At 38.6% G+C, this 27,436-nt stretch overlaps 1 long non-coding RNA gene across 1 annotated transcript in view; it reads left to right on the forward strand.

Annotated features, from left to right (window-relative positions):
* Nucleotides 1–18,970: 18,970 nt before the first annotated feature.
* Nucleotides 18,971–27,436, forward strand: part of LOC143860045 (uncharacterized) — a 30,824-nt gene continuing 22,358 nt past the window's right edge. The window contains exons 1-2 of the long non-coding RNA XR_013239557.1: nt 18,971–19,110; nt 19,535–19,631. This is a non-coding gene — a long non-coding RNA (uncharacterized LOC143860045). The remainder of the gene's footprint in view (nt 19,111–19,534; nt 19,632–27,436) is intronic.

The following is a 27,436-nucleotide window of genomic DNA, read 5'->3' on the forward strand; positions in this document are numbered from 1 at the left end:
CAAATGACTCGTCAAATTTGACATGCACGGATTCTTCCACAATTTGAGTTCTTTTGTTATAGACTCTATAGGCTTTACTATGGGTTGAATAGCCTAAGAAGATACCTTCATCGGATTTTGAATCAAACTTATGCAAGGTGTCTTTCATGTTTAATATAAAACATTTACAACCAAAGACTTTGAAATAGCTAACTTTGGGGGGTGTTCCACTCCATAGTTCATAAGGTGTTTTGTTAAGGTGAGGTCTAATGAGCACTCTATTTAAAATATAGCAAGCCGAGTGAACGGCTTCCGCCCAAAAGTTTCTTGGAACATTGTGCTCATTTAACATAGTTCTAGCCATTTCAATAATAGATCTATTTTTCCTTTCAACTACCCCATTTTGTTGGGGAGTTCTTGGAGCCGAGAAATTGTGCTTGATTCCATTTTCATTGCAAAAGGTATCAAACTCAAAGTTCTCAAACTCGGTTCCATGATCACTTCTAATTTCATTTATGAAAACCCCTTGTTCATTTTGAATTCGCTTGCACAAGTTGACAAATTTCTTGAAGGTTTCATCTTTACTAGTTAAGAATAACACCCAAGTGAATCGAGAGTAGTCATCAACAATCACATATACATATCTACTTCCTCCTCTACTACTAGTCTTCATGGGACCAAATAGGTCCATATGAAGGAGTTGGAGTGGACAAGAGGTAGATAATACACTTATGGGTTTAAAAGAGTTTTTAGCATGTTTTCCATGAATGCAAGCACTACAAACTTTATCTCTAATGTATTTGAGTTTAGGTAACTCTCTCACAAGATTCTTAGAAGATAATCTTGAAATTAAATCCATATGAGCATGACCAAGTCTCCTATGCCATAACCAAGGGTTATCATCCATGGCGGAGAGACATTGGATGTTTTGATTTTCAAGGTCTTCTAATGCTAATGAATACATATTGCCATCTCTATATGCAACAAATTCAACATCATTATTCTTGGAATTCAAAATTTTACATCTATCTTTTTCAAAAAGAACTTTGTGACCAAGATCACATAGTTGACTAATGCTTATTAAATTAAATGAAAGACCGTCAACGAGCAAAACATGTTCAACCTTAATGTCCTTAATTTTAATGGTACCTTCACCGAGGATTTTGCTTCTTGTATCATCCCCAAAGGTGACATTTCCTTGATGACTCATGGTGACAAAGGCGAACTTGCTTACATCTCCCGTCATGTGCCTTGAGCAACCGCTATCCAAAAACCATTTGTCCTTTGAGGGTTTTCCTTTCAAGCACACCTACAAGAATCAAAGCTCATGTTGAAGTTTTAGGTACCCACTTTTTCTTGGGTCCTTCAAGGTTAGCAACATCATAAAGCTCATTCTTTTTAACCCACATAAATTTTGTTGCTTTTGATTTCTTAACATTGCATGCAAACCTTAAGTGTCCTATTCTACCACAATAGTGACAAGTGGGAATAAAGGCACTAGTGTTAGCATGGATGTAGGAGAAATTTCCTATAGCTTTATTTTTGAATGAGGCTTTTCCTTTAGAAAAGGGTTGGTAACCAAGACCATTTTTTTCTAGAGAGACAAGCTTATTTTCAAGAATTTCATCTAGTTTATTTTTGCCACATGAGAATTTTTAAAATGTCAAATCAAGTTCTTTGCATTTCAAAATAAGTTTCTCATTTTCTTCTTTTAAGCTTTTGTTTTCAAAGATTAATTTGTCTACTTCTTCATTCAAAGCTTTGTTTTCCAAAAACAATTTTTCACTTGTATTGGTTTGCAAATCGAATTCCTTTTTCATGAACCCAAAATCCCCAAAATCCCTAGTGACATTTTGTAAGGACTTTTTCATTGTTTTGTTTTTGGCGAGTTGTAAATCCAAATTTTCATGAAGTTTTTCACAAGCAAAAATTAGTTCATCATTAGAGAATTCATGAGATAAATCATCAACATCATTTACCTCGGATAAGGAGATGTCTTGTGTTACATCGGCGAGTCCCATGAAGCAAAGGTCATCTTCATCCTTTCCGTTGGATTCATTTCCGGATGAAGCACTCCCTTCATCCCAAGCCGCCGCACACAAAGCCTTTTTGCCATGTCTTCTATTCTTCCTATCCTTGTCATTGTTGTTGATGAGTGGGCAATTTGGCCGTATATGACCAACCTTGTTGCACTTATAGCATCTCATCTCCTCTTTGTTTGAGGGTCTATTTCTTCCTTGGCTAGAGTTGCCTCCTTTCTTGAATTTGAGAAATTTCTTGAATCTCTTGGTGAAGAGAGCAAGATCATCTTGTGTGTCTTCTTCACTCTCTTCCTCTTCACTCTCAACTCTTGCTTTGAAAGCTATTCCTTTCCTTTTTGTATCTTCCTTTTGTTTGTTTAAGGTTTCTCTTCCTTTTAAAATCATTTCATAAGTTGTTAAGGAACCTATTAAGTCTTCTAAGCCCATTTTTGATACGTCTTTTGCTTCTTCAATGGCGGTGACCTTGGGATCCCAATCTTTAGGTAAAGACCTAAGTATTTTGGTAACTAAGTCCTTGCTAGACAATTGTTTACCTAAGGATCTCAACCCATTTGTTATGTTTGTGAACCTAGTATGCATTTCGGCAATGGTTTCATTTGGGTCCATCATGAATAGCTCATACTCTCTAAAGAGAAGATTCATCTTGGACTCTTTCACTTGATTTGTCCCTTCATGAGCTACCTCTAGCATATCCCAAATCTCCTTAGCGGTTTCAAGAGTAGAAACTCGATTGAACTCCTCGGGAGATAAGGCACAAATCAAGGCATTCATTGCTTTTGCATTGATAGTGGATTATCTTCTTTCATTTTCATCCCATAGTTCCATATCAACACTAGGTTCATTATATCCATTTTGGATACTTCTCCAAACATCAAAATCCAAAGATTTTAAAAACACTCTCATTCTAGCTTTCCAATATGGATAGTTTGAGCCATTGAAGAAGGGAGGTCTAGTGGTGGATTGCCCCTCATTGCTATGAGAAAAGGTTGCCATTTGAATCTTTCCCTTGTAGGTTTTCAAAGAGAATTCCTATGTAAGAGCCTATGCTCTGATACCAAGTGAAATTCCACTTAGCAACCCAAGAGGGGGTGAATTGGGTTTCTTTTCAAATTTTAAGAATTTTGAAAACTTAGATTGCACTAGTTTTAGATTGAATAGGAAATCAAAAATAGTATTCAAAGCAATAGTGAAAACTTACCACACAAGAAGAGGTGAAGAGGCAAAGAAGCTTTGACACCAAGATTTTTATAGTGGTTCGGTCTTATCTCAAGACCTACTCCACTCTTCTCAAGTTACTCTCCTTGAGGATTCCACTATCTTCTCCAAGGAACTTAAATACGGCGTTCCTTCCGCCTTGTACAAATCGAGCTCTACGCTCCAAGGGTCTTCTACGGCGCCCTTTGTGCCAAATACAAAGAAGATGAAATGAAAAAGCTTGCTTGCCTCTAGATAGGCTAATTTAAGGTAAAGCTCACTCACTCTCACAAGAACAAGATTGAACAAGTGAAGGTCCTAAGGTCTCTCAAGAATAATCTAAGGTAAATGGCACAAGAGAGAGATGGAGAGTGAAGATCTTCAAGAGAAGGAGAACAAATGACTTTTTGTGCTCTTGAAATCTTTGTAATGTCCTTGGGTGAAAAACCCAAGAGTCCCTAAGTTCATATAAATAGAGGGGACAAAAAAAGACAAAATATTCGCACCCCAACGGTCGTCTCGGACTCCGGGCTCGGAGCTCCGAGCGGCTAATTTTTTGAACCTGGAACAATTCTCGGAGTTCCGAGAATTTTCTCGGAGTTCCGAGCTCGGAGCTCCGAGAATATTCTCGGAGTTCCGAGAAGCCTACGGCCAGCAGATTTTCCTTATATTTTGCTGATTTTGTTTGGGCTTTTGGAACTTTGATTTTTCAAGATAAATGGAGTGTTATGAGGGTCCAACAATGTTGAGACACCACTATGAACATTCACAAACCCATTAAATTCTATCTAGGTTGATTTTAACTCTCCTTTGTGCCATAGACCTAGACTAAACATTGAGGACCGTTTACATTCTAAATTTACTTGGTCTTCAATCTTGTTGGCACCTTGTAGAGGCTTTGACATGTCTTCACTCAACTCCATTGATGCTTGAGTTGATTTGCCATTCTTGTGCTTGAGTTCAACCTCGAGTTCAACCTTGTCATGCACTCTTGAGGATGGTACACTGTGAACATTATAACTTTGCCAATGGAAATCATTAGTGTATAAAACCTTTAAAACAAATTTAGTTTGTTAATCATCAAAACAATTCAATAGGAGTACTTGTTGAACCCTTGGGCTAACAGACTGTGCTGTAGAACGCAAGGTGAGCTATCCTAGTCTACAAGTGGGACAAGGCTCATAACTCTAGGCTTCACATGTGTAAGCAACACATGTTCGTCCCTATGTGAATGCAATATAGATATGTATATAAAGACAAGCACCTCCTTGTTGGTTTCACTAAGTCAGTAAGTATATACATAAGATATAAAACAAAGTAGGGCTCCGGACTCAATCTATCGGGTACTATGCGTATGAACCATACTTAATATGTATAATAAAAGTACGCCCAATGTTATACATAGTATGCTTCATTGCTCATCAACTGCTGTAAACACAAGTGCACCGAGTGTTTACGGGTGCAACACCGGCGCATAGCTTGGAAATAGATTCAACAGCACCATCAAGGTAATGACATCCCATCTGGCACGCATTGTATCTATCCCGTGGAGCCAATAACAAATAATAAAAAAAAATAATGAGAGAGATAAAGAATATGATAATGCATGCTGTGCAGTGTGTGATTCCCTCGTTTTATTGACACACCAATCTGGTGCCCCTGGATTCCAAGCGAAAAAGTTCCCATTTAACTTTATTTTTGGCCAAATTTTATAAAAATTAGTAAAAATTGCATATGTACAGAGTTAGGCAATGTTTCAAGAACTCCCAGTGGAGTCGCTAGCCTGTGGACCCTATCTAAGAGAATCTATGCCGAGGGACGCAAGATCCCTCTGCAATCCTCTGAAATCTCCACATGTGAAGGAGAGCTCTACCAAGGAACTCTCGAAATGATGCCACCCTCGCAGCATAGCACGAGTGGCGATACAAAATGAATGAAAGAGATACCTCTTGATCCAAGGATAAATCCTCAAACCAAGACGTACCTAAAACAAACTCAGAGTCGTCATCTATGGATACATCATGGAACCAAGAAAATAAATGCTCTGCTTGCAACGGATAACCAGAGATACAAAAGGTCCGTGCCTGGTAACGAATGAGGAAGATCCGAAGAGTACCCCCAATTCGCCCAAGTGCAAGCACTTAGTCTCTTATGCCATTTATTTATTAACTTTGAAGAGTTTTTGGTGAAAATCATGTGAAATGGGAACGAATATCCCCGAGAAAAATGCCTACTTAACAATGCATGACTCGGGGATAATAAGCACATACAAAATAAATAAAAGAAGTGTGTCACCTAAGCATTGCTAGGTTATGAGTGTCATGCCTAATAGGAGTCTAAATTCTGATAAGCAAACACATGAATGCTACAGCTAAAGGTATAAGGTCTACACAAGATGAGAAATCTAAAACTAGCAGTTAATCATGAAATGAATTAAGATATAGTAAACGAAATAAAGAATAAACAGAAATACAGGCAGATAAAAGAATAAGCATGTGAGAAAGCCAAGAAATGAACACGCACTATCATAATCCTATGCAAAAATCATCATCAATATACAAACAGAAGTCATAAAGTGCTAACAACAGACCCTAAGACTCTAATGCTTAAACCCGAGTCTTTAGATGATCTGATGTTCATCCAAAGAAGCCTACGTATCCCCGCCTCCACAAGAATCAAGGCAACGTAGTTCTTCGCACCTATTCTAAGCTATGATGCCTAAGACATCTAGACCTCTATCCTAGACCCGACCTAAAAGACCGGACTAGTTATTAAAGCTTCTTATGCGATTATTTTAATTTCAGTGGATTGTGGATTTTAGGACACCCTATATGACCTAATTAAATGCAGGTTAACCCTAAGCTAATGCAGGTGATTCCTACAACCTATGTGTAACTAGGCTGTGTGTTCTAAGAACAACCATGAGATCACTAACGTATCCTAGACCTAGGCATCAGTCGGCGATGTGAATCGCCAACTGACCAAATGAAGGCGCTCCTAGGTAGGACAAACTCCTAACTCTAACACAAACACACAACAAGCACACAACAAATCAAGGATAAATACCTAACTCTAAAACCCTCTATCTAGAACAAACTCCTAACTCTAGAGGAAGAGCTTTTTGAAAACAAGATTTTAAAGTTGTTTATTCAAAGAGATTTAAAAATATTATTTTCAAAAGTTTGGATGGACTTGGGATAAAGATCCCAAGCTGCACTACGTACCTCATGAAAGAGGATCAAGCCAACGTAGTTCAAAAATAAACTTTCCTAAACTACAATCCCAAAACACTCAACACTTAAGATGATTTAAGGTTTTCAAATGTTTTTGAATATTTTTTAAATGCTCCAATATTTTGAGTTTTTCAATTTCTGATAGTTTTGGTGTTTTGAATTTTCAAGTGTTTTTACATTTTAGGCATCTAAAGTAAGTTAACACCCTTTCAGCTAAAGAGGATCCGATAGAAGAGCCTCTATACCCACCATATTACAGTAGGGTATTAAAGAGGGAAACAGGATCCCTAAAGCCTAGGGGGAAAGAAAAACAAAAGAGGGAACTAAAATTCCGATACGAGTAAACAATCTCAAAGAGAAGACCAAAAGCTGACGAGACTTAGCCAGTCTCCATAGGAAGGGATATCTAACCTATGGAGTAAAACCCCTAAACAAATGACAGATGAAAAGCTTCTAACCCTAAGGATTGACTTCTAGCCAATGACGCTAAAAAGAGTACTGACAAGACAAATGGTGTCTAACTACTATATAAGAGGGGGCGAATAAGTCAAAAACCACTAATAACGCTACCAAGAAATGGGGAAAAATGAGTCAAAGACTCGCTAGAAGAAAGGGGTTGTTCTAATATGAGGCTAGGTAAGCCTCCTAAAGGGAAAAATTTCTAAATGAGACAAGGCTTGTCTCCAAATAAGGGCTCTACAAATGAGGCAAGGTATGCCTCTCTAGAAAACCAAGGTAACGTTCCTAAGGTGGGCTCTAATCGACAAGGCGTGTCTCCAAAGGAGAATCACCTTAATGAGACATAGTGTGTCTCCCAGTAGGGCTCTAGATGACTCTTTCATTATCCTTGCAATGGGAAGGGTTCTAAAAAAATGACTAAAAACATCTAAGAGGCTGGGCAAGCCAACTAAACAAAAGAGGGGAGTGCTACTAGAACCGAACGAGTCCCCTAAAGATGTGCTCGGGCTAACGCCTTCATCGCCACCTAAACCCCAGAGAAGTGTTCCCAAAATCGATGGAATCCCAAAACTCGAAAAGGATCCCGAGGAACGTGCAAAGAATAGTTCCGAAAAAGAAAGGAAACCCCTCAAACCCTGCAACTACTTTGCAGTACATCGCATTGCAAACCCTATAGAATAAATTACTGTTAAAATCATTTCCCAAGGGAAACCAAATAGAGGTAAAACATTTCAAACAATTAGGGCTAACATAGATCATAAAATCTTTACCTAACTGAACAATATTGCTACATTTCCTTATACAAAGGCGCAAAACTTTCTCATAATTGATGTGTTAACACAAAAAGGAAGCAGTTAAGCTTAAACAATGATTGAAACCTTGGTAGAAAGATATATGTGATATATGCAAAAGCATGAAACAGTTGACCTTGATGAATTAAAAATTAAGACATAAAATATACTGGTAGACTTTCATGCTAATTAAGAAGCCTAAATGAACTAAGACAATTAATAGAGATGATGCTGTCATTTTCAACAATAATGTCAACATCAATACCACCCAGCCTTAGTAATTACACTAGACTCATCTTGCTTCCTTATGGGAATAACCATTAGAAATCATTTTATCCTCCAAAAAAGGGAACCCAGCTTTAAAGGATTCTTTTCATGGAAATTCTGAAATGGAGAATCCACTTTGAAATTCCAGAAGTTCTGTATGATTTGAAAAATGCCTTGTGAAAATAAATCACTCTCATTAGTGCAACAACATAGAGTAGTAGTTCGATCACTTCACGATTATGAAGAAAAAAATGTCTATAGACTAATTCCTACAATGATCCGAAACGAAAGAAACAAGTATTCTGTGAATCCTGAAAGAACAGTATACATGAGAACTTCGAGATTCATAACCATCTAAAATGACAATGCCAACCTCAACATCCAATAGCACTAATCACAACAAACCTCCTTCATCATTACAATAACCTTCTAAAGAGAACAAAGAAAAAGGGACCAGTGAAGAAATCTTTAAATTGTCCATGGGCACAAAAACATACAATCAAAGAAAGACATGTATATAACATCATGTCCACATGGACCAAACATTCACCCTGTTACCTCACCTGTAGATAAATGTGAAAGAAGAAGAGATCCTCTACTTTATTTGCAAAAAATGATTTTCTTGAAAATTTAGAGACAGAAGTGCTACATTCCAAAGAGATCTCTCAAATGGAATTATTCCACCAATTCACTATCAAAATGTCCTCATATGTGAAGGGATGAAAACTCCTCTGTACAAGACCAAAATACCCATGATGCTCACTAATATGCCATAATCAAGGTCCAAATAAGAAACAAAACTATTTCAATTACCAACAAAAGGTTAGAATCTAGATGAAAATGAAGAAGATGAAACAGTACCTTACATCTAACCCATAGAAAAATCTGAATGAGTTAACCTTAAACAGTCACATGATTTTGTAAGGTCAATTTCGGGGCTACTATTCCACAACTAAAACCTAATCCGAGGATATGATCTTTCAAGGCCTTCAAAATTCCAATAAAAACTTTAGTCTATACAGGAATTTCTCATCCGAAACAGTAAAAAATATGAAGGAAATTGTTAACCCCATTTTAGAGTAACAAAGCATAATCAATAGCCTCATGAAGGCCAAATCAGAGAAGAATTCAGAGGATTACCATCATGAGCTCACCAATTTAAATCTAATCAAGGTATGGAATTAATATGATAGGAGTTACCTGAAGACCTTCACCTTTGTCTGAAAGAAGCGACGGTGGAGCTCGGATCGGAGATGAAAGACGAGATCAACAACTTCTCTACAACTTTTCCTCTTCACTTCTTTGGCAATTTATGAGGATGGGTTCTGATCAGGGTAGAAATGGGGTTTGAGGTGGGTTTTAATGGTATTTGGGAAGAGGAATGAGGTGGCGAGAATGGGGTTTCGAGGGAGGAGATGGACGCGGGTAGCAGCTTGGAAGGCCGGATGTGGAGATAGATGTAGAGAGGTGGTAGCAAAGGAGATTGAAATGGAAAAAAAAAATGGGGGTGGGTTTGACGAAAGATAGTGGCAGTGGGTCGGAGAAGGTAGAGATGATGGCTGCAATAAAGGCAAAAGGGTGGAGATGGGAATGGGTTTGGTATTGGTAGAAGGAGGTTTGGGGGTTTGATTTGCAGGGGAAAGGGTGGCCGGATTCTGGCAGGATAGCCGGAGAAGATGAAATTGGGCCGGAAGTAATGGGTTTGGGGTTAGCCGGAGTTAGGGTTTGGGTTAGGGAAATGGGCTAGAGATGGTTGTGGAGTTATGAGATGGGTTTCAAGTGGCATAGGAGCAGGGTTCAGGTGGAGGTAGATCGGAGCTTCGGCCGGAGATGGGGTTCGTGGTGGTCGAGATTGTAGAGGTGAAAATGAAGTGGGTTTGGAATAAACAGAAATGGGTTTGGGTCTAAATGGTGATGATGGCTGGGGGTTTTAAATGAAGAGGAATTTGATGAAGATAAGATGGGAAGAAGATGGTGGGCGGCTGGAGGTTGAGAATGGTGGCTGAGATGGAGATGGGCTTGAAGAAGGAGATGAAGAAGAAGGTTTTGATGGTGGCTGATGGTTAGTAGAGAAGATGGAGGTGGGGATGGGTTTGGTTTTGGTGAAATGAAGGAGGATTGGTGGAGCGGTGAAGAATATGGAGGTGGGGATCGGGTGAGATGTAGCTCGGCTCTCCCTTTGAAGCTCCCGCTCTCCCTCTCTCTATCTCTTTCTTTGTGTGTCCCCCCCAAATAAGAAGACCCCTCCCTAAACCCTAGTTCAGTTCCCTTTTTATGAAAGGGAAATGATATATTTTGCCCCATTTTCTACTCTGGACAGCCACCTCTCTGACTACACTTTAACCCTATAATGGGTGGTCCGGGCAATAGAAAGGGTTAAAGAAAATAAAATGATATTTGAGCTCCCCTTATATTTTCTCCGGACAGCCCTCTCATATGTATCTTTTGAGTACTTTTTGCAACAAAGGGGTGGTGCAGGCAAGAGTAAGAGTGGGACAAATGATCTTTTTTCGGCACAACTAAGTTTTCATAAGTGCACCGAACTGCCTGTCTTTTCTTCTTTAATTAGCTTGCGAGAGCTATCTTGAGAAACATGATAACCCTTCAACAACTCTTTAAACCCTAAGACAAAGTGAATTAGCGTAAATATCAAAACAAGGTGGCCGGATAAACATTAGAGCTCGGGGAATTAACTAAAAGAGTGAATACCAAACTCTGGGGTCTTTTTTGCAATTTTTACGAATTTAGGGAAAATGAGTATGGGGATCAAGGCTTCGAAAAGCCTCTTTGAATTAACTACCAATGGGGACTCTTCGGGTTTATCTATCACCCGGGACTCGGTTCTTTGGAAATTTTGGGGTTTTATTCAACCGCGGGATTTTTTATTTGATTTTGGAAGCTCTAGGGTCTGGTCAAAATGGGGTGTCCACACATCCCTCTTACCCCTCCTACGATCAGGCAAGGTAGTCTCAATAGCCTCAGGGGCCTCTGGGACATAGTCCTCGTCAGTCTTATCGTCTCTATCGTCGGTACAGTCCCGACCCTCTTCTACATGCATCTCTGGCCTGTACACCTCATCTGGCTCAGGGTTTCCCTCTGCCTCCTCCCCTGTACCCACAAGATGTATCAGAACATCAAGATATATCAAATCATAGGTACAGGAATTCAAAATCATAAATAAGAAGAGCAAATACCTGTCTAGTCCGTGGACGCTCGCACGCAGCCAACCTCTGTCTCAAGGTCTCTATCTCATGCTGGAACCCAGTAATAAGATGAGTGTCCTCCTGCCGAGCTGCCGCCATCTTCTCATTCTTTCCTATCTCATCACTAGCAAGTGTCCGTAGAGCACCCACCATCAGCAACAGCTGGTTCGCCTAATTGCGAGGGATCTACAATTGCCAAGCAAAATCAAATAAAAAATGCAAGCAAAATTCAAATTCTGAAGTTAATGCATAATCAAATTCGCTTACCCCGGCATAGGTCCCCGGAATGGGGTATCCAATCGCCCCTGATGGCCAAATCAACTCAAACTCCCCTCTCCTGACGTAGGAAGGTATCGTCCAGCATGGCAGCGGAAAGTACTCAGGAAGTGAAGAAGGACCAGCCCCTGAAGAATCGGGTCAAGTAGCTCGTCTGTGAGATGCTCGGGCATGAGCTCTCACTACAGTTGGCAGGCGAGGAGCTGTCCTCGCCGGAGAAGAAGACGTCGAAGAAGGCGCCATCACTGGCTCTTTCCCCTACTACGAGTAACATGTCTCTCTCTCTCTCTCTCTCTAGCACTGGTGCAGTAGGAGCAGGATCTTTGATCACTGGACCACCTCTAGCCGTAACGGCTGTGGCCCTGATGGCGGCATAGAAATCCCTGTCCTCATCGTAAGGTTCCTCTTCAAACGCAGGAGCCTCAGGGACATCATCTGTATCCGGATCCTCCTATAGAAAGCAAAAGTTTCGCATCAGATATTGCATTTCAAAACCAAACAATCCGAATTGAATGGAAAAATAAAGGAAGGTATAAAGGAATACCTCTCCTGAGGTCAAAGGACCCATCAGCGACAGAGGCCTAAGATCTGTAGTCTCCCCGCCGGAAGTGGTCGTCTGGGACGATAAATCCCTGTGTCTGCAGGACCCCTCGCGGAGCCTCAGGCACCCAGTCTATGGTCCTCAAACTGCCAACAGGATCGTAGGGGATCCTCTGACTCTTGTGCCCAAAACTGTCGGACGATCCTGTCAGGAAGGTAGATGGCTAGTCCCATATGGCAAACAAACTCCACTATCCTCCGAGTAACGCTCCTCGCATAAGCATATGCATCACCCATGATGTCTGGGTGATCATCCAAGGGTCTCCACCGAACCTGCCAAGTCATAAGCCGTGCATCAGAAACATTGAATATAATTCAAATTAAGAGGATGCAGTACTGAAAATAAAAACAATTTAAAGTACTCACAGTATCTAGCTGAATCTGGACTATCACTCGACGAACCTGATCTGCCGAATACAGAGGACGTGATCCTGTCTCACAGACTGTCCAGCATATCTGCGCTGGAAAGAAAACCCTCGCCGGCTGCCTCGGTACAGGAGCAAGAAAGTTGAAGCACTCGTAAGCCCATGCCTGTTCAAAGTCATCAGAAAACATTTCAGTTGCTTAAACAGTTCATAACATAAACAATGAATTATAAAGGAGCAACTAGAATATTTTCAAAATTAAAGAGAGAAGGGATAGAAGCGTAGCGCCCAAATGTACTAGAGACCACACAGAGAGTGTGATCCATCTCGTGACGAAGCATCCATCTCACGGATCAGATAAGCGTAAGCCGCTCCTCCCCAGTCATACTCCGCGAGCCTACCAATATCGTGGATGATGCTCAAGAACTCTCTCCGAATGGTATTCCCTGTGTTGCTAAACAAGGTGCGACCCAGAAGGCCCATAAAAAAGCTCCTCGCCCACTGGCGATAGTAGTCATCTCCTCGAACTGCTGGTCTGACTGGTCAGTGATCTAATCGGCCCATTTGGAGCCTCCGCAAGGAAGCATGTGGAGGTCTACCATCCTGGTCCAGAGGATCGTGCTCTAGCACTCCTAAAAGCTCTCTGACATCTGCCTCTATAACATCAGTCAGCTAAATGGGGATCCCTCCCATCCGGAGTCCCGTCAATGCGGAAAAGGCTGCATGAGTCATCATTACTTTCCCGATCGGGAAGTGCAAAGTGTGGGTCGTCTCCCACCATCTCTCAACGACAGCAAACACAAAACCTGTACCCACGCCCTCAGAATCGGTATAGACAAATCTGTCTAAACCCGTCCCCACTATATGTACCTGAGCCAGGGGGTGTAGGGCCTCCCATCTAATCCTGGTGTCTCTCACAGGCCCTCTCGTAACCATATGAGGAAGAGCCTGTGTCAAAGGCGATGAGAAACCACTAAGGAGCTATACTACTGAAAGGAGAACAATCGCCAAAAGATAAATATATTCCTAAGTCTAGGAATTATAAAAAGCTAAGTTCAAAGAGCATACCTTTCCACCGCGAGACGTGTCCGACCGTACCTCTCAGAAGGGTACTCAGGTACCATGGAGCGCGACCCCGCCCCTCGTCCCCTGAGGACTCCCGTCCAATGTCTCTCCCCTGAATATGAGGCCGGCGCACCATATCTGCTACAAGCTGAAGAAAACTCAAAAACCTCGCAAAGAACGCGAAGAAAACTCAAAAACCTCGGAGAGAAACCAACACAACTCAACAGAGAATGAGGAAAATGAAGGTTGTATGGGTATAAAGCCCTACAACCCTGCCATTCTCGTCCTAGATGAATTAGGATTCGTCTGGGACGAATTCCCAATTCTTCTGGGACGAATTTGGGGGAATATTCCCCCAATTTCGAGAATATCCCCCCTAATTTGGTCATTTTCGCAGTTTTGTGCCCATTTTACTCACATTTTGTCCGCGGATTCCACCAATCTTTCAGCTATGGATCAAGTCAACTGTTAGCCCAAGGGTTCTCATGGGTTGATTCAATCACCTTGTTTTGATGATTAACAAACTCAAATGGATTAGTCGTTTATGGACTGATTGTTTGCCTTGAGTGTTGTGCTATAGACAGGTAATTCACAAGTCAATCCATGGTAGCACACACCATTGATGACCTATGCTTGAAGATGGATCAAACACAATGCAAAGGAGCTAAAGCATACTTGGATCAATCATACCTTGGAGGATCAACTAAGGAGAAGCTCAAAATTAGTCATCTCAAAGCATTGAACAAACAAAGGAAGATCAATGAAGGCCAAAGATTGTGGATCAACAACTTGTAAAGGAGCTTGAACCAAATGGTGGGATCATCATTGAAATGTGACAAGCAAAAAAGCTCAACCTTGAATATCCCAAAGCAAGCCATGCAGTCAAAGAGAAGATCAAGCAATGGCTACCTCAAGAGTTCATTCAAGAGAGTGGTAAAAAGGGTAGATTGTATCACTTATCTCTCTTGTGTTTTCTCTAGTCAAGCCACATCTTAAAACCCCTAAAAAAATATTTTTCAAAGAGCCTAATAAGCTTAAAGAAGAACTTAAATGGATAAGTGAATGGTCATGGTGGTGTACCAACATTTTGGGACCCATATGGCATTCCATCACATTTGAACCTGAAAGCCAACCTGGACCAGCAACTAAATCCTATAAAAAAAAATTTAAAATATTTTCAAATAATTTTAAAAATATTTTTAACAGATAGCTCTCATTTTTCTAATATCCATAGAGTATAAGAACGTTGAAATCCGACAAGAGGAGATATGAATTTTACAAGATAGGAATATCCTGCTGAAAATGCCCTACTCGGAACTTCGAGAATTATTCACGGAGCTCCGAGACAATTTCTTGGAGCTCCGAGAAATGTTCCAGGTTAAAAAAAATAACCTGTAACGGTCCACTCGGAGCTCCAAGCACGGACTCCAAGACCACCGTTGGGGGGTCTAAAAATGCCATATTTTGCTCTCCCCTATATATATGAACCTTGGGGCCTTTGGGAAAACACTCAATGATTAATCTAACCTTTCTTGAGCATTAATAAGGGTATTTACATCATTCTAGTAAGGAAATTACTCTCCCCTTCTCTCTTGTGCCTTGACTTTAGATTATTCTTGAGAGACCTTAGGGTTTTTACTTGTTCATTGTTTCTTGAGTGAGAGTGAGTGTTATTTACTTGTAATCAGCCTACTAAGAGGCAAGTGTGCTACATCCTTTCTTCTCTACATTGTACTTGGCAACGAAGGAAGCCATATTTAAGACCCTTGGACGCTCGGATTGTACTTGGCGGAAGGAACGCCGTATTTAAGTTCCTTGAAAGAAGACTAGTGGAATCCTCAAGGAGAGAAACTTGAGAAGAGTGGAGTAGGTCTTGGGTTTAAGACCGAACAACTATAAAAACCCTTGTGTCAAGCCTCTTGTCTCTTCATCTCTTCTCTATTGGTAAGTGCCTTAACTCTTGAATTTGAATCTCATTCTTAATCTTTTTAAACTAAACTAAAACTAGTGTGAGCTAAGTTTTTAAATCCTTAAAGTTTTGTTTTTAAAGAAACCCAATTCACCCCCCCTCTTGGGTTGCTTAGTGGAGTTTTACTTGGTATCAGAGCTAGAGGCTCTTATATAGATTTTTGAACTTTCAAATTTCTTCAAGAGAAAATATCTATATTAGCAACCTAATGGCTTCTAGTCTTCCTTGTTTTGATGGAACCGACTATGGAACTTGGTCTATCCGTATGAGGTCTCATCTCAAGAGTCTAGATAGTGAGTTATTAAAAGTAATTGAAAATGGCTTTGCACTAAACTCAAAATCTTGAAAAATTAGTTATCATGATAAGAAGATGTTTTCATTAAATTCAAAAGCTATGATTGTACTTTCTTGCTCTTTACCATATGACATGTTTGAAAACATTTCATCTTGCAAAAATGCAAAAAAAAATTGGATTACAATTGAAAAGAACTTTAAAGAAAACATTTGTCTTATGGCATTAGAAAATGATTTTGATGATGATTCACAAATGATGAGTTGTTAGTTGCATGTGAAAAACTTTATGAAAAGTTGGATCTGCAAATATCAAAAAATAAAACTATGAAAAATTCTTTGCAATGCAAAATAAGAGACTTTGATATTTTAAAGAAAGAATATGATTCACTTGCCTCCACTAATGAAAGTTTAATCTTGAAAAATAAATCTCTTAGTGATAAAGTAGAAAAAGTTTTGTTGGAACATAAAAAATGTACACAAGAAGAAGAAGAAGAAAGAATTAAAGTTTCCTCATCTCTTGAATTAAATAACCTTAAAATGGAAATTAATGATTTACAAATCAAGAATGAGAAACTTATGTTGGAAAATCACAATCTACCAGAAAATTCAAAACATACTTGTCATCATATGCATTCTTGTAGATCATCATGTTCATCCGGTCCATCTACCTATTCATATGCTTCTTGTAATTATTGTGGTAAGATTGGACATTACAAATCTAAATGCAAATTTATATTTGTAAATAGTTTTAAGTTTGTGTGGGTTAGAAAAGACTCATTACATTATACAAACTTAGTTGGGCCCAAGATGGTTTGGGTTCCAAAACCCCCGTACTTGAGGCATTTTATATGCTTAGTAGATTTAGGGGTATATGCTAAAATTAAAAATCTTTTAAAAATTGCTTGTGCTTAAAAGTTATATCTTTTGATCTTGTTTCCTAGATACTACATACTTAATAATGATATAAAGAAATCATTGTATCTAGTGAATTGTGCTTGACTGTCATATCTATTGGAAAAGGTTCCTTAGATATCCTATGTTGATATCTAGTTTATGTATGTGCTTTAATTTGAATATCAATTTATAAATTTATTTGTATAGATACCTTATGCTTATTCTTGTTTGACTCCATGTATCTATCATGATTGTTCTTAAATGATAAATCTCTTTTTAGAATTCAAAGTCTATATGCTAAAACGTATTTACAATTAGACTTTGATATATTGCACTCAATTGAATATCATTCCAGAATATTTTGGCTAAGTGCACACACCATAACTTACACCACATTGCACTTAGTTTTTCATCCACATGACAAGCCACAATAGAGAACTTAATGTGAAAACCATATCGATGCTTAAATGATTATCAACCTCACCATTGCCCATGAGTTGTTGTTAAACTCATTAGTATACATCTTTCATACTTGAACTCTAGTTTGGACAAAATTGGCTTTTGCTAGATTATTTGTCACTTATATATCATTTCTAGCAAAATTAAGAAATTAAATGCCTTGTCTAGGAAAATGATCACTTTTTAGACATCTTTTATGCCCTGGGTGAGAAAACGTGTCTATTTTCATGTACCTAGTTGTCCTTCAAACCCATTCTTGTGTGCTTAATTATTAATCATTAAATGTATAAGAAATCTTGATGGGTTAAAGTAAATGTATTCCAAAAAATCTTAATTGGATATCATCACATAACTATGATGAACCTTCAAATATAAAGTTGATATTATATGAAATTCATCCAAATAGTCATAAAAGTCATAATGGAATGCATGTGTCTAAGGTGTTATCACTTGACATATATATATTCTAAAGTCCTTGGTTTATTTCCTAAAATCATATAAGGATATATTATATAGGAAAGTTGAAAATGAATCTAGGTTCAATATATGAGACTTACTTTAGTCAAATTGAAAATATCATGTGAAATGAAAATTGTTGAATTTAGAATTGAATTTGGGCATTTAACTCACTAACTCACTATGGTGGTTGGGACACTATACATTGTATTGAGAACACTTGTATCCCACACATTTTTGTTTTAAATGGGCTTATGCACTTTATGCCTCATCTTTTTGTTTGTGGTAATGGATATAGATATAGATGTTTAGACCATGTACCCTCGTTTGTTAGTTTCTACATGTTTGAGATGTCAAAAATCAATATTAAAAGCTATTCAATCGGTACATATGCCCTCTCGAGGGAACGGTACCTTCACATTCATTAAAATACTTAATCATTTGGCCTTGTGCCATCATCTCAATCATAAATAGGTATATGTATGATCTCCCTAGCTTATGTGTATATACTTAGGGAAGTAAATTTGAACTTATAGAATACGATATCACTTAGGGGGAGCATGAGCCAAAATTTGCTTATCTTTTCTGCTATGATTATTAATCATGTAGAGCTATACTATGGTTATTATTTTAATTATGATAAACAATTACTTAGAGTGTAAGTGTCATTGTAGCCCAAGGGGTGATCTTAACTTGTTCATTTGAAGAACCCTGGAGTCTATGTTTGGACATCCCTTTGGAGTAATACATTGTATGATTCATTTTCAAAGGGGGAGCTTTATAGGTAAATTTGTCATTGGTGGCTTATCATTGTAGATACCCCATTTTGACCGGACCCTAATACCCCTAAAATTGGACAAACCCCAAAGTTGAAAACCCGAAATTGAATAAATCCCTTGAAAGATTGTCATTGTCCTAAGGAGAGTGGTCGTAATTTCCTGCTCGAAAAGAATTCAGAGGAAAAGACAAGTCAAGTTTGTGTCACCATCAATGCTGTGAAGATGAGAGTGCATTATCAAATTAGAGGAGTGCCAATATCAATCCATGTACTAGTTGAAGCAGAAAAGACGAGCTGAGTTGTGTAATTATTGAATTTCAATGAGGTGCTTTCATTTGTGCTTATGGTGAAAAGAGGGGTGCGTTATTGAAGAAGGGGGTTGTCCAAGCAGAAAGGTGGAAAAGCCCTTCATTTACTTTGTTGTGCATAGAAGGGGGGTGAATTATCTGCACTAGGGGTGTATTTACCAAGCTATTGAATCAAGGGCATAGAAGGAGGGTGAATTATCTCGTCTGGGCAGCGGCTGATTCGCGCGCCCATCAAATTCTGTGCACTCATCAAATGGGGGGTGCCAATATCAGTGGCCTTTTCATTTTATAAAAAGAAATAATAAAAAAAGGAGGGGATTCTCATTCTCGTTGAGAGAGAGAGAGAGAGATAGAGAGAGAGAGAGAGAAAGAAAAGCAAGGCCAAGTTAGGGTTTCTCCTCTCTTATCCGATCATCTTCTTCATCGGATTATGCCGGATTCCAGTCAAGATCTGGCCGCTATTCATCTTTGAGCTACTGTATTTTCTTATCACCATTAGATCCGTATAGTTTTAGTTTTTTTCATCTTTAAACCATATTTTTTTCCAAATCCTAACCATGTCTTCTTTGATCAAGCTCCAATAGAGCTCCGGCAAGCCTCGGCCGGCCATCATTTTACCTAATTTCTTCTTCTCTTTGTAGTATTAACATTTCTCTCTTTGAATCATCATCAGATCTGATTTTTCTAAAAAAAAAAAAATTTAACCCTAGATCTCATTGATCCTTTTTTTTGAAATGGTTCTTTTTTTTCTTTTCTTTTTTTTTTCCTTATCTTCTCTGGCTAGATCTGTCATCTCTTTTGCTGAAAATCCTAGATCCATATTTTTCAAATCTCAGATCTGAAAGATTTTCCACTTGGTTTTGGAAAAATCTATACTCGAACCTTATTTTCATTCTCGGCAGAGATATTAGCTCTAGATCGGGTGCCATTTCGGAAGGAGAATATTCAAAGAAGAGAAGTTAAGGCCATTGATTCTTTTTTTTTAGTGGAGCAATTTAGGTAAGACTTTCTCTTTTAAATTTTTATGATTTTCTTGCCTCAAATCATATAGCAATAAGTTTGAATTACAGAGACTTTCTTTACTGATTTTTTTTCTCTTTCTCTCTTCTTGTGTGATGATGAGTTGATAATCAATGTGGTACGTTTTGTATGATTCTCAATGGTAATGGGCTGCCAGTTTTGTTTTGTTGAGAGTAATCTTGTGATGAATGGACAATTGCGATCACAAATTAATCATTGTCATGATCAAATGAGGATAGAGAAGAAGCTTGGTGTAGACATTAAAATAGGACAATGTCTATGATGACCCTTCCATTGATAATGTTGGCACTACTTTGTTTTGACGGGCATATAAAATTGACTTGTTTCTATTGTTCGAATGTTCACAATTATGTGTTTTGTTCCCAGATTTATTCAATTAGATATTTGATTTGGGTTTGCCTTGATCTATACATTAAGAAGTCTTAGATATTTATGCATTCCTATGCGAACATCTGACCTCTAATATCAAGGCATGGCAGGTTAGAGAAGTATTAAAGCACGGTTGTGCTAAGGTCATTTTATAGGATATAATAAACTAATATTCATGTGATACTGTGGATGCATTTTTACTATAGTAAGTACATGAGCAAGGGCACCAAGCTTCTTTTTCTTTGTTGGGACAACCATGGTTTATTTGCCTGGTTTTAGATGTCTTTTATCGGAATTTTGCCCCAGTGTTGACTATTGAATTTCATTTGTCAGTATCATCCTACTTTCCTTAGCATGGGCCATTGTTATTTTCATCATTGTACTTTTATAAAAAAAAAAGGAGTAAATTCATCTCTTTTTGTGACTACTAGTTGTCAAAAGCTGTTGCAATTGGTAATGGATTTAAAATAGAATAAGGAGAAAGAAATCGAGTAGCAGTTGGAGTGCTTGTTGTTGACTCTGTGATGCAGGTGCAATTCCCGCCACCAGTTTCTGGGCGGTTTTTAAACCGCATTTTTGGCCAAATAAACAACAGAATTAGAGAAAAGGATAGACTACAAAGTTTTAGGTCTTTTCAAGATCTTTCTAACAAGTACTCGTGATCGAAATTTAGAGCAGTGGATAAAAAGTTATGCCTGTTTTAGTGGACTGTGTCAGTTAATATTAGGCTAGTAAATGCATTTGAAAGTTCTTTGGTTACTATAAAATAAAATGTCTTGATGGAAATTTTAAAAGCACGATGATGTTGTTATCATGTCCCATTTTAGTTTAACCATAGTATAATACTTGTCTAACCCATGCTTATGAGCCCATTTCATTTGTAGCACTTGGGAAGTTCTGTACTTGTTTTTCTGATTGCACTATAGAATAGCACTTGTGAAGTTCTATACTCATATGTTTGCAGAATCATTTGTTCCTTTTAGAAGTATTAAATATCAGTAGTTATATTTGTTAGTTATTTCCATTTAGTTTGAGTATTTTAATTTGGAACAGGGAGGGCCAACCCAGTTTTGTTGAATGTATTGCTATAGCTTGTATTTTCTTTTGGAAATGTTTTGTGAAAGATCCTTTGAGATTTTTAATGACCTGTTGGGTGAATTTTTACGATCATTACTTATCCCTTGTTTGCCTTTTCCTCTAGGAAGTGATATTCTTATTGCTTGATGGAATTTGTCACATATCCCTCAATATATGCTTGTATCGTGATCAGAGTTCATCCTTGGTTTTATATCACATTCTATATTTAATTTCTGAATGCGTTCTGGTTGATTTTTTATTTTTATTTTTATTTTTTTGGGCTAATTAGATGTATTTTGTTTGCAAGAATTCCAAATCTTGAATTTCTTACACTATGGATATGTTTCAGTTATGTGCATGTCTTGTTATTTCTGCTAAGGAAGCATAACATGTTTGAAAGAAAAGAAAAATTGGAGTTAATTTTTTATCATATATTAATTCAATATTTTACAGAGCATGCAAGTTCATTGTTTAGGAAAAGAAGGTATAAATGGCATGTTGTCGTGAACAAGAGGAAATAATTACAAAGTGTGGCTATTAGTTTCATGAATCTATAACCTTGAAATCTTTTGTATTAGTATTCTGCATTAAATGCTCTATGCATGAAGATTCTATACTAATTATGTATTCTGCGAATTGTCCTTTGAGGAAGATTGAAATCATCTTAATATTGCGATTTGGCTGAAGTTGTGGAGGCAAGGCGATGAAGGCGTTAGCCCAAGCCCATCTTTAGGGGACTTGTTCAGTCCTTGTAGCAACCCTATTTCTTTCTTCCCTTTTATAGAGACTCTCATAGCATTTTAGACATTTACCTTAAGATAGTGATTATCGCTCCTCATTGCAAGGGCAATGATATGGATACTTAGAGCCCACCTTTGTGTATAGGAGGCATGCCTTGCCTCATTGATAGAGCCCCTATTTGGAGACAAGCATTGTCTCATTTAGAGAGTTTCCCCTTTGCGAGGCTTACCCAGCCTCATGTTACAATAACCATTTCTTCTAGCGAGTCTTTGACTCATTTTTTTACCCCATTCTTGGTAGCGTTATTAGAGAGTCATTGACTCATTTGTACCCCTCTTTAGTGTTATTAGCTTGCTTGGGATCTTGGATCGTTTTCTCTCTTCTTGGGACGCTTGTTTGGTTGTTGTGGATCGTCTCTTTGAGACCTTTGTTGCTTGTTTGGGGTTACCCCTTTTTGCTTTAGGGCTTTGCCCTAGTTTATGGTTATGCTTGTTTGTTCTCTGTAAGAGTGAATTCATCTAAAGATCCAAAAGCATTGGAATATTTTAAAATCCAAAAATATTAGAAATTTGAAACTATAAATCATTTGAAAGCTTTAAAAATATAAAAAACATTTGAAAAATATTAAAACCCTTAAATCATTTAGAGAAGTTAAGTTTTCGTGAGCGTAGTTAGGAAGTTCGTTTCGAACTACGTTGGCTTGATCCTCTTCCACGAGGTACGCAGTGCAGCTTGGGATTTATATCCCAAGTCCAACCAAACTTTTGTAAATAGCATTTTAAATCTTTTTGAATAAGCAACCTTTAAAACCTTGTTTTCAAAAGATCTTCCTCTAGAGTTAGGAGTTTCTCCTAGATAGAAAGTTTTAGAGTTAGGAGTTTCTTTTGATAGGTTATTCGATTGTTTGTTTGTTGTGTGCTTGTTTTAGAGTTAGGGGTCTGTCCTAGAGTTATAGGAACGCCTCCGTCCGGTCAGTCAGCGATCCACATCGCCGAGTGATGACTAGAGTAGGATACGTTAGTCCACCCTTTGTTTTCGTTAGGAAACACAGCCTAGTTACACATAGGTTGTAGGAACCACCTGCATTAGCTTAGAGCTAATCTGCATTTAGTTAGGGCATATAGGGTGTCCTAAAATCCACAATTCACTGGAATTTAAATAATCTTACAAGAAATTTTAATAACCGGTCCGGTCTTTTAGATCGAGTCTAGGATAGAGGTCTAGGTGTCTTAGGCATCATAGCTTAGAATAGGCGCGAAGAACTACGTGACTCTGATTCTTGTGGAGGCGGAGATACGTAGGCTTCTTTTGATGAACATCAGACCATCCGAAGACTCGAGTTAAATTGTTTAGAGTCTTAGGATTTGTTGTTTTGTCATATTATATGTTTTGTTGTGTTTTCTTACTTTCTTGTAGAGACCTTATACTTTTAGCTGTAGCATGCATGTGTTTGTCCACCAGAACTTAAACACCCATTAGGTATGTCACTTATAACCTAGCTATGCGTAGGTGACACTTCTTCCATTTATTTTGTGCGTGATTACTATTTTATCTCCGAGACATGCATGATTAGATAGACGTCTCCTCGGAGATATATGTTCCCATTTCACATGATTTTGCCTAAAGTTCTTTGAAATTAATAAAAATGGCATAAGAGACCAAGTGTTCGCACTCGGACGAATTGGGGGTGCTCTTCAGACCTTCTCCATTCGTAATCAGGCACGGACCCATATATATTTCTGGTTATCCATTGCACAGAGGATTTGATTTTGGGGTTCCATGGCCTATCCATGGTGGTGGCTCTGATTTTGTTTAGATATGTCTCGAATCTGGACTTGTCCCCGAATCGAGAGATACTTCATTTATATCGCCACTCGTGCTTTGCTATGAGGGTGGCATCCGTTTCGAGAGTTCTTTGGTAGAGCTCTCATTCATGTGGAGATCTAAAGCATGTAGGGACTCGTTTCCTCATCATCCTCAGATCGAGGTCGACAATCATATTTCCCTTAATGTGATTATCATTCCACATATGTAAGTACACTCATTTGGAGCATTGTTGCCCCATACGTGTTTTGTTTGGGCTTGTCTTATATTCTTATTTTAATATCATCTGTCTTTTCTCGTATAAGACAAAAAGCCCATAGCCTTAGCCGTAATATCATATCATCTTAGGGTTTAGACTTATCTTGGATGGTCTAATATGTTATCATCTATTCCAAAGGTAAGTTTTTTTGGCCAAGCATTCATTATCATATTTTTAGCCAATTATGTCTTGGCATGCCTTAATTCATAGGTTTTATCCAAGTCCAATGACAAATCTTTAGGGGGAGAGCTAATTATTGCTATCTTTACATTTGTATCGATCATTGTAAGATGTTTAAATTGTCCATTCCAATATTTTCCCACCAATTGTGATTTATGTTGCATATCTTAACAACAACAAAAAATGGGGGGGCTTATCATACTAAACTTTACATTTACTCTATTTCCTTCATGATAAGTATAACATGAGCTCTATTTTGCCATATTATTCTTGTGAGATTAATTACGGGTCTATTTCTTTCATGATAAGTATACCATGAGCTTTATTTTGCCATATTATTCTTGTGAAATTAATTATAGGTCATAGGGTTATTCAATATTTGGTTTTATTCATATACCCTACAAATTTGAGCTAAAATGTAATGTCTCTTTGCTTTTTCTCCAACATAGACTTGATTTACATTTGGTATCTTGTTTCTATGTTGTTATGCTCTTATCATTGCATCTATACCTAGTTTATCTTGTATTCATGATAAGAAGTTAGGGAGAGTGTGGATCCCGTCCCGGAGGGGGGTGGCCCCACGAGGGTGGTGTTTTTGTGATGATGATAGCGCCTTTGTCCATTGGATTTGAATATGATTGCTTTTTCCATAAATTTAGGATAAAAATCCTAACTTCACGAAAGAAGCAACTAACCAGAGTCGCCACCTAGATTAGGGATCTAGGACCCATGATTAACTCTGTTAATTTGGTCTACGTTTTGAGTTCTGGGTAAGTTACCTGGTTACGAGATCGGAAGGTGTACCACACGAAGTGTACAGCACCGACCTTGCCTAACTTTTAAAAGCTTTAATTATTTAATTTTAACTAAGGGTGGAAAGTGAATTTTACTAACCTAAATGCATTCTAACTGTTTAGCCGTTCACAGTTTAGACTCATACGGGCCAGGAGTGATGATCCTAAATGCCTAACTAGAATGCTTAGATGCCGCCTATATGAGTGATTTGACATTTTATGAGATTGTTGAGATTTGGTTTGAGTTGAATTAGATTGATTGATTTGAGGTGAAATGACCTATGCTATATGAACCTAGATTTAATGCAATGAACCTAAGTTGCATTTTTAGTATGTTTGTGAACTTTGGATTCTAAGAATTCTATTTTGAGGACCTAGAGTGTGATCTCTAAGTTTAGAGCCTAGAACTTTATATTTAGGAGATTGGAATGTTCTAATTCAAGTGATTACGAGTTCTTAGATTCTTTAAGATTTTTGAAGTCTTTTGAGTTCCAAATTAAACAAACAACCTTAATCATGCAAATAAAGCAACTAGCATGCAAAGCAAGAGAAAGCAAAGCAAAACACCTAGCATGTGATTTCTAAGCATACGATAAGAACAATTATGCAATTAATCATGCAATGAAGCAAAAAGAAACATTTAACATGCAAAAAGGTTTAAAGGCAATGAGAGAGTGAACAACAGAATGGAAGAGATGAAGACGGGTGTGGAGGACGGAGAAAGGTAAGGACGGAGAAAGGTACAGAAAGGTGCGACTGAACTTGGGAGTGCCAAGTTGCCTACGTACCCCGTGGTGAGGATCAAGCCACACGTAGTTCCATAGGAAGATTTGAGCTTGGGATTTGAGATGAGATCTTGGATTGAAGACTCAGGTTTGGATTTTGGAATTGGGCCTTCGGATTTGGATTTGAATTTAAGCTTTGAAAGAATCATCAGGAAATTAGATTGTGAGGATTCAAGAGGTGAATCTATGAGATAGGCCAAGTGAGATCGGTTTTGAAACCATTGGGTATTTGGCTAGTGGGTTTTGACTTTGGTTTGAACTGGACAAGTTGGTTTCACATGAGTTGTGGCAGATGAATAAGGTATTGGAATTTCATATAGTTTGAATCTCTTGCTTTCATATAGAATGAAGTGTAGTGACACATGCACAGCACATGGGTTCAAGGGATGGGCATGCTTGACATGGCCATGGAGTTGGGTGGGCTCGGACATGGATGAAGGTCCACTCGGGTTGGGTAGAGTTATGGGTTGACTCGGGTCAACTTGGGGTGCCTCGTTAGATTCTCTCGAGTGGGCCTAGTTTGTAACCGAATGGTGGTGGGGCCCAAGTTTGTGACCGAATGGTGGTGGGGCCCAAGGAGATGACCGAATAGTGGTGGGATAATTGTGAGGTCAAATGATCTAGATAAGATCTGTTAGATCACTTTAGGAGCATGCTATGGGCTATGGGTGTATGGGCTATAGGCATGAAAAAGGTTTGATGGGATGAATGGAAATAGGTGAGGTTGGATGAGATGTGGGAAATAGGATACGGAATGGGGAATTGGTCAGTGACTATGGGTGGGGTGTGTGGAATATGTTGGAAAATTTGTTGAGGGTACTGTTGATGATAGAAAACAGAAACTTGTTGCTTCAAGGCGTGATATCACTTTCCTTAAGACAAGATTCGCCCCCACTAGTAGTGTGCAAAGGGGATCCGCGAATTGCCTCCAAGATACAATGAAGCCTAGTAGGGAAGCCCTACTAATGTTTGATGACGCGTAGCACTAGCGGAATCAAACCCGAAATGCCCTTCCGAAATTTCAAGCCTTAGAGAAATCTCTAGATTCTGTTTCTGCAGATAAACAGTATCTAGAACAGTAAACAAAAGGAAAACAGTATGTAGAAATACTTGGGGATTTTTGTAGGAGTGTAGAAGAGAGTGTAAAATCAGTCAGAATTGCCAATTCGATTTTTATTTGAAATAAGAAGTTTGCACATTTTTTATAGACCATCTGGTGTCTTTTCAGTGTGAAAAACACCTCTACAGGGCACCTTTCCAGAATGTTTGAAATCTGACCGTTAGATCGCACCCATTGATATTGAATGGTCCTGATCGATTCTAGAGGTGACTGTTGGTTTGAGTAAATCCTCTCTCCAACCCAGTCATCGTTAGATCAACCATCTATGGTGTGGATCGCACCCCCTTGGCACATGACCGTTGGGGGAAGGGACACAACCCATTTGATCACACCCTTTGACTGTTGGAGTCATGGGCCCGTTGGGCCGACCGTTAGGCCCGAACCGAAGCCCAACCCAACTGAACCATTCGGCTTGATGGGCCTGCGAACCATTTGACCGGTCCACCTTCATCTTGATCCAACGGTGCAGATCAAATCTAGAAAAATTAAAGGCTCCAATCGCTCCTCGCGACGTTGCGTACGTACGAAGTGCAAAGTGCGCCTAAAAAGCGCCAATAAAGTGCCACTATGCGCCCTATAGCCCATTGCCCACGCCGCGCGCGCGCGTGCGCGTG

Source organism: Tasmannia lanceolata, unplaced genomic scaffold (genome assembly GCF_043159265.1).
Source record: "Tasmannia lanceolata isolate RefF3 unplaced genomic scaffold, GAP_Taslan_0.1 ptg000037l, whole genome shotgun sequence".
NCBI classification, from domain to species: Eukaryota; Viridiplantae; Streptophyta; class Magnoliopsida; order Canellales; family Winteraceae; genus Tasmannia; species Tasmannia lanceolata.